Source organism: Sorex araneus, chromosome 1, assembly GCF_027595985.1.
Source record: "Sorex araneus isolate mSorAra2 chromosome 1, mSorAra2.pri, whole genome shotgun sequence".
Taxonomy (NCBI): Eukaryota; Metazoa; Chordata; class Mammalia; order Eulipotyphla; family Soricidae; genus Sorex; species Sorex araneus.
The window spans coordinates 227953080-227976683 of NC_073302.1; the positions used below are offsets into that span (position 1 = coordinate 227953080).

General features: G+C 41.1%; 1 pseudogene; it reads right to left on the bottom strand.

Annotated features, from left to right (window-relative positions):
• Positions 1–2271: 2271 nt before the first annotated feature.
• On the bottom strand, positions 2272–16847 carry LOC101557327 (T-complex protein 1 subunit eta-like; annotated as a pseudogene).
• Positions 16848–23604: the final 6757 nt, after the last annotated feature.

Sequence of the window (23604 nt, forward strand, 5' to 3'; positions counted from 1 at the left end):
TATTAAATCACTGATACATGACGAAGGATATTATTCAGGAATATTCAGTTGTAAGAGATGGGGGGAAGTATGAGATATGTAGGTGCTGCCATGCCTTCTCTAGGTTTGGCATTCTCCTTAAGTTCCTATGCATTAACCAACTTAGAACTCTGAAAATCTCATACTCTTGGATTTTATGGAGCCTTCATTATATGGGAATAGTTGATTAAATCATTGGTCAATGGCAATAAACTCCATCATCTCCCTTCTGGGAAGTCTGGAGGTAGAACTGCAAGTTCCAGCTTTCTAATCAAATATTTGGTTCTCCTAGCAACAAACCCCATTCTTAGAGGCCTCCAAAAGTCATTTCAATCATATAACAAAAGAATACCTTTAGGTCAGGAGATGGATCAAAAGACTAGATTGCATGCTTCACATGCCAGAGGCCCAGGTTCAAGCCCTCACACTGCATGGTCCCCTGAGCACCACCAGGAGTGGCACAAAAATTTCTTATTTAAAAAAAGTACCTTTGTTACTCTCAACACGGAGGAAATTCCAAGATCTCTTGAAGCTTTGAGGCATGAACTGTGGATGAAGACCAAATATATATACATTTCTTTTTTTAATTTCATTTTTTAATTGAATTACCATGAGATAAGTTACAAGTTTTCATGTTTAAGTTTCAGTCATACAATGATCAAACACCAATCCCTCCACCAGTGTATATTCTTCACCACCAATGTCACCAGTATAACCCCCTTTTCCAACCCTCCCCCTGCCTCCATGGCAGACGATTTCCCCCATATGTACTCTCTACTTTTGGGCATTATGGTTTGCAATACAGATACTGACAGGTTATCATATTTGGTCCTTTATCTACTTTCTGCAAACATCTCTCATCCCAAATGATTCCTCCAACTATCATTGTATTATTGACCTCTTCTCTATTCTAGCTGCCTATTCCCCCAGCTCATAGGACAGGCTTCCAACTATGGGAAATATTCCTAGTCCTTGTGTTTATTGTCCTCGGGTGTCAGTCTCATATTATGTTATTTTATATTCCACAACTGAGTGCAGTCATTCTATGTCTGACCCTCTCTTTCTGACTCATTTCACTTAGCATTATACTCTGTGTCTATTCACTTATAAGCAAATTTCATAACTTTATCTTTCCTAAAAGCTGCATAGTGTTCCATTGTGTAGATGTACCAAAGTTTCTTTAACCAGCCGTCTGTTCTCAGGCACTTGGGTTGTTTCCAGATTTTGACTATTATGAACAGTGCTGCAATGAACATATAAGTACAGATGTCATTTCTACTGTGCTTTTTTTTTTATCCTCGGGATGTATGCCCAGAAGTGGTATTGCAAGGTCATATGGAAGCTCAATTTCTAGTTTTCAAAGGAATGTCCATACTGTATTCCAGAAAGGCTGGACCAGTCCACATTCCCACCAACAGTAAAAGAGCATCCCTTTTACCCCAGATCCATGCCAGCACTGGTTGCTTTTGTTCTTTTGAATGTGTGCCAGTTTCTGTGGTGTGAAATGATATCTTATTGTTGCATCTCCCTGATGATTAGCGATGTGGAGCATTTTTTATGTGTCCTTTGGGCCATTTGTATTTCTTTTTTGAGGAATCTTCTGTTCATTTCTTCTCCCCATTTTTTGATGGGTTGGAGCTTTTTTTTCTTTTACAATTCTACTAGTATCCCGTATATCCTGGATATTAATCCTTTATCAGATGGATATTGGGTAAATATTCTTTGAGCTCTATTCTGTGAGCTCTTTCTGTATTTTAGTCATTGTTTCTTTTGAGGTGCTAAAGCTTCTTAGTTTGATATAGTCCCATTTGTTTATGTTAGTTTCCACTTGCTTGGTCAGTGGCATGGATAGGAAGGATTAACATTGTCAAAATGGCAATACTCCCCAAAGCACTATACAGCTTTAATGTAGTCTTAATCAGGATTACATGACGTTTTTCAAGGAAAAATGTGTTCTGTGCACTCCAGAAATTCATATGGAACAATAAACCTCCACGAATAGCTATAGCAATCCTTGGGAAATAGAAGATGGGTGGCATCACTTTCTCCAACTTCAAATTGCACTACAAAGCAGTAGTAATTAAAACAGCATGGTATTGGGCTAGAAACAGACCAACAGACCAATAGAACAGAGTTCAATACTCTGTCACAGATTCTCAAATATATGACTACTTAATCTTTGACATAGGAGCAATACATGTGAGGTGAAACAGGAAAACCTATTCAACAAGTGGTAGTGGGAAAACTGGACAACTACCTGCAAAAAAAAAGAAAAAGAAACTCTGACTTCTGTCTAAAGCCAGGCACAAAAGTTAGATCAAAGTGAATTAATAACCTCAGTATCAGACCATAATCCGTAAAGTGCATGGAGGAAAATGTAGGCAAAACCCTCCATGACATTGAAGCTAAACGCATCTTTAAGGATGAAACACCACTGACTATATGAATATATTTCTAACCAATCATAATAGCATGCTGCTCCCTTCACCTTAAATGTTCCTGGGTTTGAAATCTTCAATTCAATTCACTCTCAAATTTCAGGGCTCTGCTATTGGGTCACTGTGTAAACACACAAAAAAGGCGGCACACCAGGCACAGGGGAGTGATGCTGTATCTCTCCTGCTGCCTGAGTTCGTAGTCTCCAGCTGCTTCCCCCACCCTGGGGAGGTTGATGGCGATGATGAGGCAGGCAAAGGGAAAAATGGGAGTCAGACTGGCTGGTCTCAGGTGCAGTTTATTCCATTCCCGTCTCCATTCTCCTCTGACTCTCCTCCTGCTTCTTCCTCCCCCATGCTACTTCATTATCCTTCTCTTCTGGATCTGGATCTCCATCTGGCTTCTCCAGATCTGTCACTGGAACCCCCAGCCCACTGTTACAGCCTAGTTAAATCCCCTCTCATGAGGGGTTGGGGCTTACAAATAGGTGTGGTCACAATCAATCAGAGTAAAGTTCTTTTCCTCAGGGGATGCTGCTTCTAAGACAGATTCTCTTTCAGCAGGACACCCGCCCAAGAGCGGAATCCCATGGGTGTGTTTCTCCTCTCCTTTTCCAAATAACATATAAGCATTCATAATATTAATCATTTTGTATGGACATAGCAAGAGATGCATTAAACTTACAGAATTGCTCTCCTGGGGTCATCTTGATCTCAAACCTTAGTGCTCAGGCCAGATTAGTCTTTCCTATCCCTAGCAGGGCCATAGTCTCGTCGTTGCTTTTGGATCATGACAGCATTTGTCCATGACCAAGCTCTTAAGTTATAGTTAAGCATTAGGCACTTTGGCCAGGTCTATCTCGATGCCAGGGTAGCACATAACTCACCGCTTGCCCTAGGTCTGTCCGGTCCCTCATCGGGACCTTGCTTTTGGGGGTGCTAGGAAGTAAGGGTAGCTGAGGCTTAAGTCGAGAAAGCAGATGCCTAGGAATAAATAATATTCGAAGCCAATTAAATCCCATGTTACAAAAGCATATTAACAACTGTCTTTCTTTGTCCATACAAAAAGGACATTGCTTTAAATTAAACTATTCAAAAGACACAAGGAGAGGAGAAAGGCAATATTAACTTACAATACAACTTCAGTGTCCTAAAAAGATCTGACCTTACAAATTAACGGAGTCTGATTAGGGGGAAAAGCTGACTAACTGGTTGGGAAAGAGAGCATAGAGAAGTGGTTACAGATAGACAAAAGAATGGGAGTGACTCAGGAGCACTTTGATGGGTGTGACCCGATAAACCTAAGCTCCTTGTGGCAAGGAGAACAGGACATACCAGTGTTGTCTTAAAATGTTTAGAGATTATTTCCAGATAAACCTAAACTCTCTGTGGCAAGGGAGAAAGGACAAACCAATGATATCCTACGGGTCACTTTGCATGGGAGTCTGTTTTTCTCCTCCATTCACTGGTCTTAGTAAGAAGTTATTTTAAGTTGTTTCAGACTTACAAAACAAATAAGATATAGAGAATATCCTAGTCTTTGACTTATTTTTCCATTCTCTTCACTTTGTTATGTCTTTTATCTCAAGCACCCAGTGAAAACTCCTCAGTTTTGTCTTCCTTGTTTTAGTAAATCCCCTTAAATTCCACCATGTTGATGTCATCACTTAATACCATCAGTACAATTTTTATAAGAGAGAGCCTTGTATTTTATTTACCACTGAAATGGAAAATACCCTTTCTTGACCCAAAACTTTCATATATCTCAGAAATAGTGGGGCAAGTTGGAGTATTATTGAGTAACTGAAGTATGGATTAAGGTGTTTCTTTTAGTGTCAATAGCTTGATTAGGATTGTGAGATTATAGATTGAGAATGATGGAAGAAGGATAACAAAGAGAGAAACTGTCAGTCAACACTACTGGAAAGAAGATGGATCTTTCTAAAAAACTCTGTAGTAAACAATAAAATTACTTGCCTGGATAAGAGCTTCCAAGAAGAATGGAAGAATACATGATATTTTATGAATGCAAATAATACAAAAGTAAAGTACCATTAATGTGGACTATATGTTATATGTGGGTATATTGTCTTGTTTTCAGCAGTATTTATTACATTTGGTGAGACAAAGTCAGGCAATCAGATAAATTATCATTCAATGAATGAGTCTCAGCAGACCACTGATCTTGAGCCCTTTTCAGTAGTCTAATAACCTCTTTCTCCAAAGTCCTGCTCTTTAGCAGAAAGTACTGTTCAACAAGAGTGTTCCAAAAATAATCACACGGCATCTACCACAGGCCCTCTTTACCCCTAGATGACTATGTTTGCTTTTTGTAAATTTCCAAGTTACCACTCAAAGACCAAAAGGAAGTCAGATCCGCTGTAATACAGTTAATGTTCCATACAGGGAAGTCCAACAGCTCTACAAAAACTCAGGACAACTTACCTGCGAATCCATGGCAAGACCACCAAACCTGAAGAATATTCTTCTTCCACGGCTGTCCTGAAGGCCCAGTGGGATCTGGCTGTGCTTGATGACCATTGATCTTCCAGGGCCATATTATACAGTCCTGTACTGTCCCTGGAAATAAGGTTGATGCGTTCTCTCCTAAATGTCCACATACATTAAAATAAGACCTCTGGAATTAAGAGCTTCCTCACTAGCACAAAATTTCCGCGCCCCTCCTCCCTTTGGCATTTAGGTATTAGTATTATTCAACTGAATTACCATTAGATACACAGTTAGAAAGTTGTTCATGACTGAGTTCAGTCATACAGTGTTCCAACATTCACCCCTTAACCAGTGCACATTTCCCATCACCAATAATCCCAGTTTTTCTCTTACCATCCACCCAGCCTCTTTCTATGATTAACACTTTTCTTATCTTTATCTCTCTTTCTTTTTCTCTCTCTCTGTCCTTTTAGTCATTATGGTTTTCAATTAAGGTACTTTAAGGTTATCATATTTATCACTTTACCTTTCTTCATCACTCAGTCCAGAGTGATCATTTCTAACTATTGTTGTCATAATGAACCCTTCTCTGACCTAACTGCAATTCCCAAACCCTCAACTTGTGGCAATCTTCCATCCATGGACCAGTTATCCTGCCCCTAGTTTCTACTATTTTTGGGTATTAGTCACAATGTGCCTTTTTACATTCCACAAAATGAGTAATGTTGCAATGACCATTGAGATATAAATGTCTTCTCAAAATAGTGTTTTGAGGCCTTGGAGTAGATGCCAAGAATTGAAATATCTAGGTCATATGGAAGTTCAATTCTACTTCTTAAGATAGGTCCATTCTGTTTTTCAAAGAAGTTGAAACATTCCTATAAATAGCTCATTAGGTCTTTTTAGAAAACCCTTCAACATATTTCCCTCTGTTTCTTCTCTTAATATGATGTTCAATATAGACATGTAGAAGTCTATATTGGCTAATCAGACCTTATGTGCAGTTGGCTTAATCAGACCTTATGTGCAGTTGTTAATCAGAATTCAAACTGTCTCCCTTTTTTCCCAACCACTATAAATTGGCTCCTAGTTTAAGCTATGATTAGTCTGATGATTTTCATTAAGAGGCACCAATTATTCAACGATATGCTCTAATTCCTGCCTGCATCCTTCAGGAAGCTGCTTTCGGCACCTCCTCAGGGAACTTATACATAGGGGAAGCTCTTGGCTCCATTCTGGGGACCCAAGTGACACATGAAAAAACACTTTTGCCTCCTCCACAAGACAGCAGCTTTCCGCTCTGCCCCAAAGAGCATAGGCGGGGGGAGCTTTCAGTCTCCCAGGGGATGTTTCACAATGAAGCCACTGCTCTCAGTGTGGAGCATCCAACAGGACACATGTCCTTCATTAATACATTTCAGAGAAGGAAACATCAAGTGCTTCCAAATGATACACTCTTGGCATGTCTAGTGAAAAAGTGGGAGGAATTTTGTCTGCAGTTTCTAAGGTTTCTTTTGCTTTGGGGGGTGGGGGTTGGAGGAGGGGCTACAAAGATCTGGCCACAATATAAACTAGAAAAATCAGAAAACATGGCCAAAATAAAAATTATTTAACTATCTGGAAACTACAGCAGCTTTTTAAGAAGCTGGCTAGATATGGAGATGCCCCATGTTCAATTATCCTTTGCTCTTACCTGAGAAACTTGACATGTAGGTACAACTGAATTAGACTTTTGGGCAGCAGTTCTATAATAGGACTCTGAGGTGCTCCCCAAATGTCACTCTCTCCCTCTAGAGTCCCCAGTCCGAACTTGACTTCCTCCTTGTTCAGGGCACACAATCAACCAGGAGGCCCCTGTTCCCCATTCAGCAGGCACCAGGAGAGTCTGGGCTACCCAGAACCCAAACCCCTGTCTCACTGAAGCTCTGAAACAAATATGGTTAGACTGAGGAAGATATTGATGTTCAGATGATCCTGATGAGTATATTGAAGGTGTCCAAAGTCTGACAGAAGTGTAGGAAATGCCTTGGAAAGACTTGATTCCAATTTTAAACAAAATTCCAAAAATAAATGAAAAGTGTAATGTCATAGAGAATGCAGAAGCCTTTGGAGACCTGCTACATATGATGTGTTGCTTATATATTCAAGTGCCCTGAGCTGACCCAGAACGGGATTACAATCAAGAGTATGATTTTATAAACTTGGCACACTTCCAAGCTCATCTAGAGTAGGGGGTGATGAGAAGCAGGGGAAAATCCTTCAACTATTCCAAATTAGTTAGGACCTCATGAAAACCCTACAGACTTAGAAAACATACCTTGATGAATCTTGACTCATAAAGAGAACTTATTCTCAAATTCATAGCACAGGCTGCCTCGTGCATCAGGAAAAGGTTCAAAATCAGGCCTTGGGCCCCTATATGAGCTATAAAAATGGACTTTTACCATTTATTCCAGCTGAGAACTGGAGGAGGAACATATGATCCTGAAAAAGGACAGAAGAGCTGAGCGTTTGATTGTCTCTTTTAGGACAGTTTCAGCCATCGTGGCCTTACTTGTGCCATTTCTAAAGGAAAGTATTATTGTTACCACCAGAAGGGACAGTCTGTGAGCAGGTGACTAAACAATCCCCCACCACAACCCTGATCTGGTGTGGGAGGAACTACTGTTTTAAAGATGGTCCCCTAGGTTAAAAATCACTAAACAAGACAGCTATAGTCCAGTTGATCTCACCAAAGAACAGTTGGCAGGGTTCTGAAATTCCTTTCTATAATTAATATATAGAAGGGAAACCTAAGGTAATGCTGAAGGTGTAGGTAAAACTATTAACTTCCTTTTGGACATGGGACCAGCCTATTCCAGTCATACATTCATACTAAAGACACCTATCTTCCAACACCTATCAAATAATTCGAGCCGTACAATACTGTACTCATTGAGAAATGACAATCATATCATCACACCTGCCTATAATTGCCCCTGTAACATATTTTGAGAGACATTCTTAAAAACTTTAAGGTTTCAACTATTTGGACAAACTCAGGATGGGAATTGGAAAGAGTAGGTCATGCTGTTAGGGCAGAAGCCACTCCAAGGAAGTCCATTAAGGCAAAACCAGCAACTAAAAGACCCCAACCACTTCCCAACCTTAATCCAATGTCTCTTAAAACCTGAAGCTCTAGATCACTAATCAGCAGTGACTTGCACTCACAAAACGAATAACAAGCACTGGTGAGGATGTAGGGGAAAAGGGACCCTTATTCCCTGCTGGTAGAAATATTGACTGGTCTAGCATTTTGGAAGACAACATGGACATTCTTCAAAAAACTGGGAATTGAGCTTACATAGGACCCAGCAATTCCATTCCTGGGAATATACCCCAAGGTCCTCAAAGAACAATGCAGAAAAAGACATATGCATTCCTTTGTCATTGCCGCACTATTCACAATAGCCAAAATGTGAAAACAATCCAAACATTACAAGAAAATATGACTGGATAAATAATCTATGGTAGATATGCATAATGCAATAATACTTGGCCATAAGAAATATGCTGCAACATGGATCTGGAGAGCATCATGTTGAGTAAATTGAATCAGAGGGAGACATACGGACAAAGAATTATCTCTCTCATATGTGGTACATAAACTTCTTAAGGCTCCAAAGCCATAGAAACAAAGAGCAGAAAAACTATTATTCAGTATGAAGCTTGGCACGGGGGCAGGGGTGGGGGGATTCAGTTAGGAAAGGGAACACGAAGACAATGTGGGAGCGGAAAAGTGCCTGCTGCAGAAGGCTGGGTTAGGTGAGGGCCTGGGAGGAGGAAATCTGGGAACATTGATGGAAGGAAGTGAACACTGGTGAAGGGACTGGTATTGGAACAAATGTACACCTGAAACTAAATCATAAATAACTTTGTAACTTTATAATTCACAATGATTCAATTAAAAAGAAACTGTAAAAAATCCTCGAAGCAAAGGGAGGCCAGCAGCCAATAAATGACAGACTCTTCACAACATTTTAAGAACTTGTAAATTCTGATCTAACTCTCTGATCTTGGTGGTTTAAGAAAAAACACAGTAGTAAATGGAGGATGGCACATATTTAAGGGCAATTAATATTGCTGTAGATACACCCCACAGTCCCAGACCTATAGAGCCTTCTGGGACACATTTCTCCCCTGTTCCAATGGCTCCCAATGTTAGAGCTAAAGGATGCCTTCTGTATTCCTGTAGCAGAAGACTCCCATTACCTATTCACCTTTAAATAAATGGGAAAGTGGTCCACACATCTCATCTTTACTTTCTCAGGGGCTTCAGGATAGAATACATTTATTTGGGAAGATTCTGAGTAGTGATTTATATATAAAGTAGAAAAGTCTCATCCAATACATGTCAAGTCTGTTAATCTTCACTATACAACAGAGGTCACCAAAGAATAGCATTGAGACCATAAATTTTCTGATCTCAAAGTCGCAAAGAGAAAGATCCAACCAACAAACAACAAACTATGTAGCAAAGCAATTTTAGCCACAAGAACCAGAAAAACAATCAGGTTATATGTGACATCTCCCACTCTCACACTCAAAAGGCAATTCAGACTTTGGGGCCTAATGGGTTATTGTTAACTGTAGATTCTTGTATATCGAGGAACAGCCAACTCTTGTCTGAGAGTCTAATGGCTATGAATGGCATCCCAGTCTTTTGGGGACCAAACCTCTCTGGCCTTCAAACAAGTTTTAACAAAAGCACCAGTTTTTTTCTTTGCCATAACTGACAAATCCTTCCTGATATATGCTTCTGAAAAGTTATGCACTATGTTAGCTGTCTTCACCCCATCATCAAAAAGTAACTAAGACATTGCTTCAGAAAATAATTCCCAGAATTGGGCTATTGTATCACTTGCAAAGTGATAACTTCTCCTTTTACCCCACAAAAGTATCAGGTGGCTAAATTTCTGAGCATTGAGTAGCACTGTCTCGTTGTTCATAGATTTGCTTGAGCGGGCACCAGTAATATCTCCATTGTGAGACTTGTTGTTACTGCTTTGGGCATATAGAATATGCCACAAGCAGCTTGCCAGGCTCTCTGAGAGGGACAAAGGAATCTAACCCGGGTCGGCCGCATGCAAGGCAAACGCCCTACCCGCATTGCTATCCCTCGGGAGTAATGAGCAATAACGCATTTTTCCTGAAAATTTCAATTGTTATGAAAAGTATAAAATGTAAATCAGACCTAAAAGACAAAAGTCAGAAAGCTCAGTCAGGAAACTTCTAAACATTGGTTATAGGTTTGCCCCCTCATTTTGTGTCAAATGCCCATTTCTTCTTCCCTACACATTGATCAGAGTTCTGTGAAACCTATTATTCAGTTTCTAGGACAAAGGCATTTTCTTTCCCTCTACTTATTTTAACAAATTTACAGCATGATTGGCCAGTAAGGACTCCTTGAGGGTGACCTAAGTATATCTTCCTGAGAACTACTTTGTCCCCAGACACTTTGATATAAAGCTTACTGAGGTGGATGGATTATATTTATCAGAATTATCAACTCTCTGGAAAGCCTCTTTAGAGAGTAGTAGAGAGTAGTCCTCTCGTATTCACACAGCCATCAAGGTTCTTTCAAGCTAAATTCACAGTCTTGAATGAACTTTTTCCACATTTGCTTAAGTTTATAGATCTTTTTGTCTCTGTTATGAAGGTGTTGAAGCAGGTTGCCTGGTGCTAGATATAGTATCAAAAAAGAAAATGTGTCAATAAAACAATTAGCTTCTGTGACATCCTTAAATTTTCAAATGAGAGGAAAATTAAAAAGTTAGCTAAACAATATTAGTTTTATTAAAAGTCAAACTAGAGACCTGTACATCCCTAACCCATTATGTTATTTCTCTTGAAAATCAACTCCAATCAACATGAGCAAGGACAATATTTAAACACTCCCATTAGCTCACCACTATGGACTTATAGTTAGCAAAGATGAATTTGGTGTGCCTGAAGAAATAAGTCCGAGTTTACTGTGCCCAGGGGCTACTTCTGGCCCTGTGCTTGAGAACTAATCACTCCTAGTAGTGCTCAAGAAACTATACAGTGCCAGGGATGGAACCTGAGGCTCCTGATTATAAAACTGTGCCATGTTTCTTTGAACTATCTCTCTGGCCTCAAAATAATCATTCTGATAAAAATCTATGCTTTTTCTACCTCAAAAGTAAACAAAGTATGTTATGTCACCTTATGAACTCTGTATGAACCATTGGGAAAAAAAACAATTCAAAGCTAAGAGGGGACGATCAGTAAGAAAGTCCCTTTTCTTATAAGCATCATCAATTTGCTGAGCATATTTTAAATTTTATTTCAAAGTGAAGTAAAATATTTTTGGGTGTTTTCTTAATTTTTTAATTGAATCACCATGAGATGCAGTTACAAAGCTTTCATGATTGAATTTTAGTCATAAAGTGATCAAACACCCATCCCTCTACCAGTGTACATTTTCCACCAACAATGTCCCCAGTATCCCTCTCGCCAGCCCCACCCCACCCCATCCCTTGCCTCTATGGCAAGCATCTTCCTTCTTACTCTCTCTCTCTCTGCTTTGGAGCAACATGGTTTGCAATACAGATAGTGAAATGCCATAATGTTTGGTATTTCGTCTACTTGCATCACACATTTCCCACACCGAGTGATCTCTATAACCATCACTGATTTATTGTCCTTTCTCCATCTCAGCTGCCTTCTCCACAGCATATGAGGCAGGCTTCCAAACCATGGAGCAATCTTCATGGCCCTTATCTCTGCTATCCTTGGGTGTTAGTCTCATATTATGTTATTTTATATTCCACAAATGCGTGCAGACATTCTATGTCTATCCCTCTCTTTCTGACTCATTTCATTTAGCATGGCAGAATCTCCTGCCTCCATGCCAGGCTGTCTCCACTGGGGCCTCCTCAGAGGGGAATGGGTTGAGTTTTCCTCCCCACCCCAAGCAGAGCCCTGGCATCCGAAAACCTCCAGAACCCAGCCACAGCCATGCTCAAGGCCACTCTCCACATGCTCAGATGAGCTTCACCCATGAACAAACTGATAGAGAAACCCAGGTATGCGGGACCCATGGCTGAGATCTCTAAGCCTGCTAGATTGGGACTAGGCCTCCTCCACCAGATCCCCAGTTTTCCAGTAGCTTGACAGTCACACCCACAAACTCCCCTCCCCCTTGGGTGCCATGTAATTTCATCAATGGCCAAGATCTAGAGACTATAAAACAAAGCTCCTGGAGGAGAATGACGCAAATTTTCCTGAAGCACATGGCCACATTTGCAGTTGTGGGACATCATTATTTTTATTTATTTTATTTTATTTTATTTTTTTCCACAAAGCAGAGCCTTGCAAGCTACCTGTGATGTATTTGATATGCGAAAAACAGTAACAACAACATGCTCTTCATGTTCCTGGAGCGAGCAGATGCCATCGGGCTATACTAGCATGCAACAGGGACAAATGAAGATGTTACTAGCTCCCGCTTGAGCAAATAGATGAACAATAGGATGACAGTGATACAGTTCATTTAGCATAATCCTCTCCATATCCATCCACTTATAAGAAAATTTCATGACTTCATCTTTCCTAACAGCTGCAAAGTACTCAGTTTGTGTAGATGTACCAAAGTTTCTTTAACCAGTAGTCTATTCTCAGGCACCTGGGTTGTTTCCAGATTCTGGCTGTTATAAACAGTGCTGAAATAAACGTGCAAGTGCAGATGTCATTTCTGCTGTTCTTTTTTGCATCCCTGGGATATATTCCTAGAAGTGGTATTGCTGGGTCATATGGAAGCACAGTATCTAGTCTTTGGAGGAATGTCCATATTGTTTTCCAGAAAGGCTGAACCAGTTGGCATTCCCACCAACAAAGAATAAATGAGAGTCCCTTTCTCCCTGCATCTGTGTCCGCACTGGCTGTTCTTATTCTTTTTAATTTGTGCCAGTTTCTGTAGTGTAAGATCGAATCTCATTGTTTTGATTTGCATCTCCCTGGTACTTAGTAGTGTAGAGCAATTTTTTATGTGCCTTTTGGCCATTTGTATTTCTTTTTTGAGGAAGCTTCTGTTCATTTCTTCTCCCCATTTATTGATGGGATCATAAACTTTTTCTTGTAAAGTTGTACCAATGTCTTGTATATCTTGTATATTAACCTATTATCTGATTGGTATTGGGTAAATAATTTTTCTCATTCCATGCATGCTCTGTATTTTAGTCACTAGATTCTCAGGGCATACTTCTGGCTCCATCTTCAAGGATCACTCCTGGTGGAAATTCATATGGTGTTAAGGATCAGACCAAAAAAAGTTGTGTGCAAGGCAAGTAGTCTACCTGTAAAACAGTTTTATTTAAGCAAGCTTACTTTATTCAGAGTGATAGTCTCTAGATCTCTCCACAGAGCAGCAAATTACATGATTTTGCCTTTTCTTAAAACTGAGTAGTATTCCATTGTGTACATTTACCATAGTTTCTTTATATAGTTGGGTTGTTTCCAATACAACTTGAACAATTGAGTTTCCAGATTTTTGATATTGTTTTTACTACTGCAATGAACATAGAAATGCAAATGTCTTTGTAACTGGAACTGTGGGGTCCTTGAGGGAGATGTCAAGAAGTGAAATTGCTGAGTCATACAAAAGATCAATTCCTTGCTTTTTGAGGTGTTCATACAGTTTTTCCAAAAAGGCTGAACCAGTCAATATTCCTACTAGCAAATAATCAAGTTCCCTTTTCCCCTGGTTAAACACTAGTTGTTTTTGTTCTTTGTGATATATGCTGGTCTCAGAGGCATGATGTGATATCTCATTATTGCTTTTATTTGCATTTTCTTGATTTAAGTGAGGTGGAGCATTCCTTACATATCTATTGGTCATATGTATGTCTTCCTTGAGGAAGTTTCTATTCATCTTCCCACCTCACCACTGTTTCTTTATGGGGCTGGTATATTTTTTATTTGGTCTCTTAAGTAAGAAACACCTTGAACTGAGAGTCAAGACATATGTATGGCAATCCAACCCATCTTTATCTTATTTTTATAAATCTTTCTGGGCCAGAGAAATATTTAAGCTGATAAGATGCTTGCCTAACATGCAGCTAATTTCAATCTGGTCCTGAACACTGTGCATGATCTGATTACCTCTAGGAGTGATCCCTGAGCACAGAGCATTTATTTTTTTTTTCTGTCTTAAGCTTTGTTTAAATAACCTCCATGAGAATGGAATGAAAATAATTACCTTGTTATATTAATTAACCAAAACAAGAGATAAAAATCCCACCATGGAGTCAATCTGAAAGTCACCTGGGAGGGGTGGAGTGTCCGTCTATGGGGGTTGCCTTGACCTTGGCCCCAGCAAGCAGCTGAAGGAATATTCAGTGAGGGTTCTTGATGGTTTCATCTATGGACACAGTGAGGCATGCAGACTCTGGAGCTGCAGCCATGGCATTTACCACACCACAGCTGGCTCCCACAAGAAGACTGCAAAGTTGTCAGCAATATCATTATTGTTGATATTCATTCCATACCACCACATGGCTCCCTGGGCATGCAGACCCTGCAGCTTATTGAGGATGTTGGTAGCATCAAAACCAGCATTGTCACATAGCTAGCTCAAAATGATTTTCAAGGCCTTTCATATGTTCCAATAAGTAGCTGCTGCTTCTCTGGAATGGTCCTTGAGTATTTCTGCAGCTCCTTGGAGAGCTCCATCTCAATAGCTCCACTAACAGCCACCATCAAATTGTTCTTGATGGCTCTCCTGATCATCATGATGACATCATACAGAGACAACTCAGTATCCTCTACAAACTGTTCAGCACCACCTCAGAGGATGACAGTGCTAGTCTTGGCCTTGGGACAGCCAGTGAAGAAACTGTATATCTCATATCCAATCTGGGTCTCCTGAAAGCCCTGGCAGCCACCCAGTACCTCTCATTCTAGAGTGTCCATACTAGTTTGTATAGAGCCTCCACAACTATTATTGTCCTTCAGATCTTCCTCTCACACTTGGCCAGCACTGAATAGTCCCTGTCGGCAAAGTACTGTGTAGCCACACCCCCAACAAGGTGTTCGGATAAGATGACTGGCTCCAGAAGATGAATCCTTTCTAAATTTTCACAGTGAATATCCTTCTCAGCATTAACAATTGCCTGATAATCCTCAACTGTATGGACCCTCATTTCAGCATTATCCTTTTCAACTTTCCTTTCAAATTCAACATTTAAAAGGGCCATTTCAGATCAACTTGTTGATCAAACAAACCCAGAATAAGAAAATGTCTTCTTAAATGTGACACCAGCTGCCAACTGGAACTCCGCTAGGATTCCACCTTGCACCTTCTTGATTCCAATCATTTTAAACTGCAACAAATCGTAAGCAAGCACCATAATTTTATCCACCACCATTTTAGCAAAGAAGTCCTCAGAGAAGTCATGGCACACTTTTATAGCAGCTTCCTCTGTACCTCTTTTTCTTCCTTCTTCACAGTCATAGCAATCTCTTTGATCTGTTAACTGGTAGCAGTGCAGAAAGCTCAGTTGATGATCTATGGATGCAAACCTTCCTCCACATATGGTTTCACTTGCTTCAGAAACTCTGCCACTGTTGTAAGTGGGTAGAATAAGGAAGGGACCCTCTACATCATGGCAATGAAATTCCTGGGAAGTAATAAAGCCACCAGTCCTAAGGCTGACCCACCTTGGGGATATAGAAAGCAAGACCTGATAAGACCTTCTTCAGCAGTAGACCCTGAGGAGATTGGACCCCTTCCTACAGAAAGGGCCTGAAGGAAATTCCTTCAGAAACCCTCAATTCCTTCCTTTAATCTTATTACCAGAGAAGGCTGGACCCTTCCCCAAGAGAAGATCCAGCAGGAACAAAGGTCAAGAAAAGCACTTTCAATTCTTTGACCTTTCCAAATCTACCCTCCATAGCAACCACCCTAACAATGAACTCTCTTAGCTAGAAGCCCCACATGGGGTGGCTTGATAAAAACCCTATAAAAACCACCTTGAGCAATGGAAGGGCATATGTACATTGCTGGAGCATATGTATGCTCATGTGTCATCACACCGAGCACATGTGTTGTCCCCGTGCATCTCCCATCTTGAGATGTGTACTTTTATTCTTTCATATCTAATGCTGGGCTGTGTGTAGGGGCTCTCTCAGCATTTGGAGAAGCCTGCATTCTCTTGAGCGCATTACTTTCTCTCACTTTATTTCCTTCCTTTCCCTTCCTGAAACTCTTCAAATAAAATCCATTTTACTTTACTGCTTGACTGCTCCTGAAATTCTTTGCTGTGATGCAACAGAAGAGCGCAGTAACTCTGGGTAAGGCCTAGGACTGACTCTCCTTTCCTGCAAAGAGCAATTCCTCACCCCAGTCTGAGCTCATGGTTTCCTTAGAAATCAGGTGGTGAGGATTACTCCTATCGAGAGAAGGCCAAGTGGATGTCAGGTGTGACTTGACCTGGTGGGGCTGGCAGGGCCCTGGCTTGTGCCACTGAGGGGTTCATGGAACACTATCAGTCCCAGTCTCCCAGTTGGCTCCTGGGTGTCAGAAGTGGATCAAGAGAAAGGAACTATCTCTCTCTTCCTCAGCTCACATAAACCACCCGTGGTGCCCACCAACTTCACTGCCAACAGGGTCACAAAGGTGGTGCCACCACCAATCTTAGAATCCTGAGATTTAGCAATGTCCACTGAAGTCTTTGCTGCAGGATGGATGACATCAAGGAGTTTCAGAATTGTGGCTCAATTATTAGAAATTGTTGCTTTGCCTCAGACATCCACAATGAACTTGTCCATGGCAGCAGGGCCCAGGGTGGTCCTAACAGCCTCAGCAATCACCTGGCAAGCACTTATGGTATTCACACACTGGGGAATGTTGGGAACTGTCAGTCCTCTCAACAGGATAAGTGGTGTGGGCTGTTGGAATCTCAGCTGGCACTGTTTGCAATCTGCTGGCTGGTGCTACCCTGTTGAGCAATCTTCTGGGGATTTTCCTCGAGGTAAGAGGGTTACAGAGATAGGGAAGGACAGAGCCAAAAGGGGCATTGTCTCCCCATAATTTGTAATTTCAGTAGTTCAGTTAACAGAATTTGCTGAATCATTTATCCCATCATAGTTACAAACAGTTCCGGCTTGACTTGGGGCCATCTTTCCTCCCTTTCTCAAAGGGCACTTAAGTTAATGGAATAACTTAATTAATTAATTAAATTAATTAGTTAAGGTATTGGAATTAATTAGTTAAGCTAATGGAATTGCTTGTCACTTTGCAACCATTGTTAGGAGCCCCGCCCCCACCCCCACCCCAGGCAGTCCCAATGCCCAGGGTCACTCCCAATTCCTGGTGCTTATGTTTAACTTCTCCATTGTGCCTTACTTACCCTGTCTGTTAATTGTTTATTGCATAACTTCTCTGAGCGTTACTTACTCCTGTCTGTTAATTGTTTATTGTATTATTTCCTATTCTACCCCTGTCCCCTCACCCTGCACATAGCACAGTTTCTTTTTCCCTATATTAGCCCTGTTTGATCCCAGTGCAGTTGTCACTGGCCAAAAGTCTGTCACCAGTTCTTCCATCTGCAGGGCGGGGCAGAGGGGATGACTTTCAGTCCAAAATGCACCAGGAGACACGGCCACCATGGTCAGTGACATTTCTCTCATTTCGGAAGCTTATTCCGTAGCCCACTATTCTCTCCTCCTCTCTTGCCCACCCAGCACACAATGTCCTGGGCACTAGTTTTACAATGTGCAGACCAACTGACAGCAACCTCCATGCTGACTCCCTCACTGGCTCTGCTCTCTTCATTTATGACTAAGTCTCCAAGAAAATGCCAGTCAAACAGCTAAAGCTCATGGACACACCAACTACCTCCAGCTGAAGATTCTAGTGTACCCACTGGAGGCGGATGAGCCCAGTCCCCTGCCGTGCTGAAGCTCTGGCAGTCAGATCCAACCCCCAAGGACTCAATTCCACCACTTCACTAATATTCTCTGCAGAGATGTCAAACTATAAAAAATTCCAGGTACCTCATATCCAGGCTGAGAAATCTGGGGTCGTCTCAGAGTGGGCATGGGCATACTTCCAGAAGCCCCAACAGTCACACCCACCTCTTACAGCCACTGCCTATCAATCCATTGACCCAGATCATAGATTCTGCAGTTTCTGGGTCATGCAGTTTCATATGCAGCAGTGTACCACCTCATAATTGATCAATACTTAAATTCCAATGGGAACACACCAAATTAGATGGGAAAGTAACGCATCACTGTCATCCTACTGCTCATCTATTTGCTCGAGTGGGCACCAGTAACATCCCCATTCATCCCTGTCACATGATAATGTAGCTCGATGGCGTACTGGGGGCCCTTGCAGGGTCAGAGGAATGAGGACCGTCATTGTTACTATTTTTGGAATATCAAATACACCATGGGTAGCTTGCCAGGCTCTGCTGTGCAGGCAGGATACTCTCGGTAGCTTGCTGGGCTCTCTGAGAGGGACAGAGGCTTTTGGGGAGGCCTCTAATCACCTTTACAGGCGTTCCCAGACTACCAAATATAAGCTTTGGTCAAATGGCATGTTGTAAGAATCTGCACACTGACAAACACGCACCTTCCTGTATCTCTGGGCAGCACCTGGGACATCTTTGGCCTCAGGTTGATCTCCTTGAGGTTGATGGAGTGCACCCGGAGGTTGTTGAGCAGCTGGCAGAGCAGGACCCTATCACGGAGGGTCTGTGGCAGGCCGAACACCTGCGCCGAGCCCCAGGTCACCTAGTGGTTGGCTGACAGCACCCCACAGTGGATGAGACACTGTGCACACTGCCGCCATGGTTCTATGTCCAACGGCGCTGTGACTCAGCCCAGATGGAGCAGGCAGTGATGCTGCGGTTTCTCCATGCCCTGCCGATGCCATTATGTTTGAATCTTGCAAAACAGCCAGCGCTATCCATCCAGAATCACACATAGAGTTCCAGCAGTAATCACATGTAGAGTACCATGCCTGCCATGCTGAGCCACACGTTGTCTAAGGCAAGATGGTGAGCTGATTTTGGGAGAGCGCAAGGGGTTTGGGCAGCATCGGCACCATCTTGCCTCCAATCAAATATGGTGTGGTAGCACTGTAGCACTGTGCTAGTAGCACTGTCACCCCATTATTCATCGATTTGCTCGAGCGGGCTCCAGTAACTTCTCCATTGTGGGACTTGTTGTTACTGTTTTTGGCATATCGAATATGCCATGAGTAGCTTGCCAGGCTCTGCTGTGCAGGTGGTATACCCTCGGTAGCTTCCCAGGCTCTCTAAGAGGGATGGAGAAATCAAACCCAGGTTGGAGTAATTATGGAAAATGAGTAGGGAGTGTCTTATGATATATCGGTTTAGGAATATGTTCACTCATATATGAAGTTCGGCCCAAGCATGTGGAAAGTGGCCTGGAGTGTGGTGGCAGTTGGGTTGTGGAGGTCAGCTGCTGGGGCTGGGTCTCTTGGGGCGGGAGGGCTCTCACCCACTTCCCTCTGGTAAAAGAGGATGAAAAAGCTGTGCAAGGGGCCTGGAGAAGTGGTATAGTGGCCAGCCTGGGTTTGAGCCCCACCACCACCACCACCAACAGCAACAACAACAAAACAGAGAGAGAGAGAGAGAGAAGGAAAGGCAGCTGGTATATTTATCAGTATTTTGACTCATTGGGGAAAGTCAGATAGAAAGGTACCTTAGTTAAGCAAGGTTAAAAAGAGGGGAAAGAAGATGGAGAATCAAAATAAGAATGCTAAGAACACCCAACAGAGCGAAAGACAGAAAGGTCTGAAGAGGCGAAGGCATCAGACTCATATGAATTTTGCAGCAAGTCTCCAATCCATGTCCATAGAGAACCCAATGGAACACAGGCTAACTTGGCGGGGTGCAGAGGGCAAAAACTTTTCTTTTAACGAGAAGACAGCAGACCTCCAGGGGAAAGTGAGCAGGAGGAACTGGACTTGCACTGGACCAGGAGCAGGGACTGTGTGCAGGTGGGCCTCAGATGTGGAGGGAGAAGCAACTAAACGTACTGTGGTGGGCAAAGAACAGGCACCAGGGAGGCACCAGCTGAGAATGGCAGAGCAGTGCACAGGCTTTCTTCTGAGAGCAACAGTGAAAAGAGCAGAGACCACGCAAACTGCCCTGCACAGAACTATGCCACAGGCACGGGGATAGGACAGGGCCATGCCTGTGATGTTGCGTGGCCACAATGCAGACACAGGCAGAAACTGCAGCAGCACATGAGACTAGAAGGAAGCGGAGTCTGGTAGGCAGCAGGAAAGCTCAGTGTGCCACCAAAAAATGTGAAGGCATTTAGGTGCTCAGGCAGCAGACAGGTATGTGGGGAAGGAGCAGCCAGCATTCACGAAGACAGATTCAGAGAACACATACAAGCTAGGATGAGAGGTAGGACTTACTGATACCTTATAAATGTTACCAGGAGTTGAAAGGTACAAGAAGGGACATTGATGAAAAAACAAAATGCAATTTTCAAACTCTTCAGACTTCAGTTCCCTCAGCTAGCAAATATTATCAGCAATAAAAGTAACACATAAAATAAAATAAAACTAACACATAAAAGTAACACATAAACCAACTAAATAAAACAAACAAAAACAAAAACAAGAACACATAAGGCTCAACTAAGCAGCTTAGTAAATCCTTAGATAAGGACTTAAAAACCCTATAGAGATAACAGCTTTCACATTAAAGCCAATTGGTTTTTAAACTTACTGATTTCAATATTAGAATTTTATAATCCAATCAACTTCCACTCTAGAGTTGTAATCAACACTTGTGAACTTTTTGTATTTCAAAAATAAATATTTTTTAAAAAAATACAAAACAGGGTCAATGGACACATAGTAGGCATACATGATTGATACTAAATGCTACAAAAAACTGCCCTAGACTTGAATTTAAACATTTTGTTTGATATTTTATTCAAGCAATGCACTAATGTTGAATTCAAGTATATTCCACTATTTTTAAGACCTAGAACAAGTGTATGCATGGAAGTTAGCATACCATATGTCCTAATGTTTACATCATAAATAAAGCCCAAAATCTATTAAATAAAAAAATGATTTTCAAACTCTTCAGAATTCAGTTAAAATAAAATAAATGAAATGACTAATATAAAATAAATTAAATTAAATTTTCAAAAGCATTGAACAAATCCACCAAGTGCCAATTACATTTTGGTCATTTTATATCTCCTGATTTCATGAGGTGAATAGGTGCCTTCACATTTTAAAAATGATCAAATTGAGATGCTCTCATCAAAAGAAACAACAAAACTTTTAAAAAAAATTTTAATTAAAGCACCATGATTTACAAAGTGAGTCATAGTTGAGTTCTAGGCATACAGTATTGCAACAACAATCCCACCACCGGTGTCAACTTCTTTCCACCAATATACCCAGGTTCCCTCCCAGATCCCCTCCCAGTCCACCTTAAGCCTACCTCCTTAACAGTCACCATTATAAAATGGGTTGTTAAAATTTGGGTCACTTGATTCCAGTGTTATTGGCATATGATTCGAATATTTGACTCTATCAAGGCTTAACATCACCTTTGTAACTTAATTCCCTAGCCTGGCTCCATGTTGCTTCTCATCTGTCTCTTTTCTCCACTCTTTCTTTCCTCCTCTTCTCTATGCTCTGGGGCCAAGTTTGATCTGGTCACACACACACACACACACACACACACACACCCTTAAAACATTTGCATGTCCTCATCCAGTTATTCTAAATACCACACATAAGTGATAGCACCCTGTGTTGTTCTTTTTCTCTGGCTTACTTCAATTGACATGAGGCATTCCAGTTCCATTCATGTTGCAGCAAATTACAGAACTTCATCATTCTTTACAGTGGATAGTATTTCGTTGTGTATAAATACCATATCTTCATGATCTTCTTATCTGTCATTGGACACCTAGTTTGATCCAAATCTTAGCTATTGTATTGAGTGCTCTGCTGCAATGAGTAATGGTGTACATACATTCAGTTGAATGAATGTGTTTCTATCTCGGGGATAGATACCCAGAAATGGAGTTGCTGGGCCATATGGGAGCTCAATTTTGAATTTTCTGAGTATCCACTATACTGTTTTCCATAGGGCTGGACCAAACAACATTCTCACTAGCAGTAAATGAGGGTTCCTTTATCATCACATCCTCACTGACACAGATTGTTCCCAGTATTTTTGTCATGTGCCATTGTTACTGATATAAGGTGATATCTCATTCTTGTCTTGATTTAGATTTCTCTAATATGAAGAAATAATAAGCAGTTTTTCATGTGCTTGATGGTCATCTGTTGGTCTTTTTAGAAAAATATATGTTCATTTTCTCTCCCCATATTTTGATGGGGCTTTTAGACTTTGTTGTTATTATTGATCTTTGTGAGTATTTAATAGATTCTGGACCCTTGATTGGATGTGTTGGGTGTGAATAGTTTTTCCTATTCAGTTAGCTATTGTTTAGTTTTGGTTTAAGTCATGGAGAGTTCTGCCAATGTACTTTATAGATTCAGTTCTGATCACAAGGCTTTCGATCCACTTTCAGTTGACTTTTGTGGCAGGTATGAGATATGGATCTAGCTTTAATTTCTTGCATGTGGTTATCCTACTCTCCCAACACCATTTGTTGAAAAGGCTGTCTTCATTGAAACAACAAAACTTCTAACTGAGAGAAGTAACAGAGATTAAGTAAATTTACCTACTGAGTATTTTTGAAATATATATCAAATCATGATACTGATACTGTTTATCTAAATAAATTTAATTTTATGTTTCAATTGTATTTCATTAAACTTCAGGCAAATGAGGATACAGGCAGTTAGGTAAATTTTCAAATCTATAGCAAAGAATGTATATTGCCTAGCATACAACCTATCTATGTGAAAATAAAAAAGAGGAAGACAAAATTTTCTAAAGGATTACAGGAATGAGTATATTAAGAATAATAAAGGTGAAGTGAGGGGCTGGAGTGATAGTACATCGGGTAGGGCATTTGCCTTGCACACAGCCAACCCGGATTCGATTCCCAGCATCCCATGTGGTCCCCTGAGCACCGCCAGGGGTAATTTTTGAGTGCATGAGCCATGAGTAACCCCTGTGCATCACCGACTGTGACCCAAAAAGAAAAAATAGTGAAGTGAGTAAGAATCTCGAGGGCTAGAAAAATAGGAAATGAAAAGTGACAATTCACAGAAGGAATTTGGAAAGACAATAATTGACTCAAATTTCTCTAAAGATAAAGTGTGCTCCCAACACGTCATATTCTTTATAAATAAAATGAATATCTGCAGGGAGAAAAGTACAAAGGATAAAGGTAGAGTCCTATGAAACTTTGCAATTGGCTAAGTTCCTTTGCAGAGCATGGTAAACTTTTGATGCAGAAAGGAACTTCAGCTCATGACCCACTTTCAAACACATCAGCCTTTACATTATTTTCTAAAGAGAGTCTCATTATGCGTCTTTAAAGATTGCCATAGCAGCAGGTTCAACTTCAACAACCTTCCTCAGAGAGGTTGTTCCCTAAATTTCAAAGTCCAGGCTTGAGTCATTTAGTTCTTTTCCTGTGAAGTATTTTAACAAATATTTCCAAATGCATGTTGCATACCATCTCTATCATTTCATTACTAAACAAT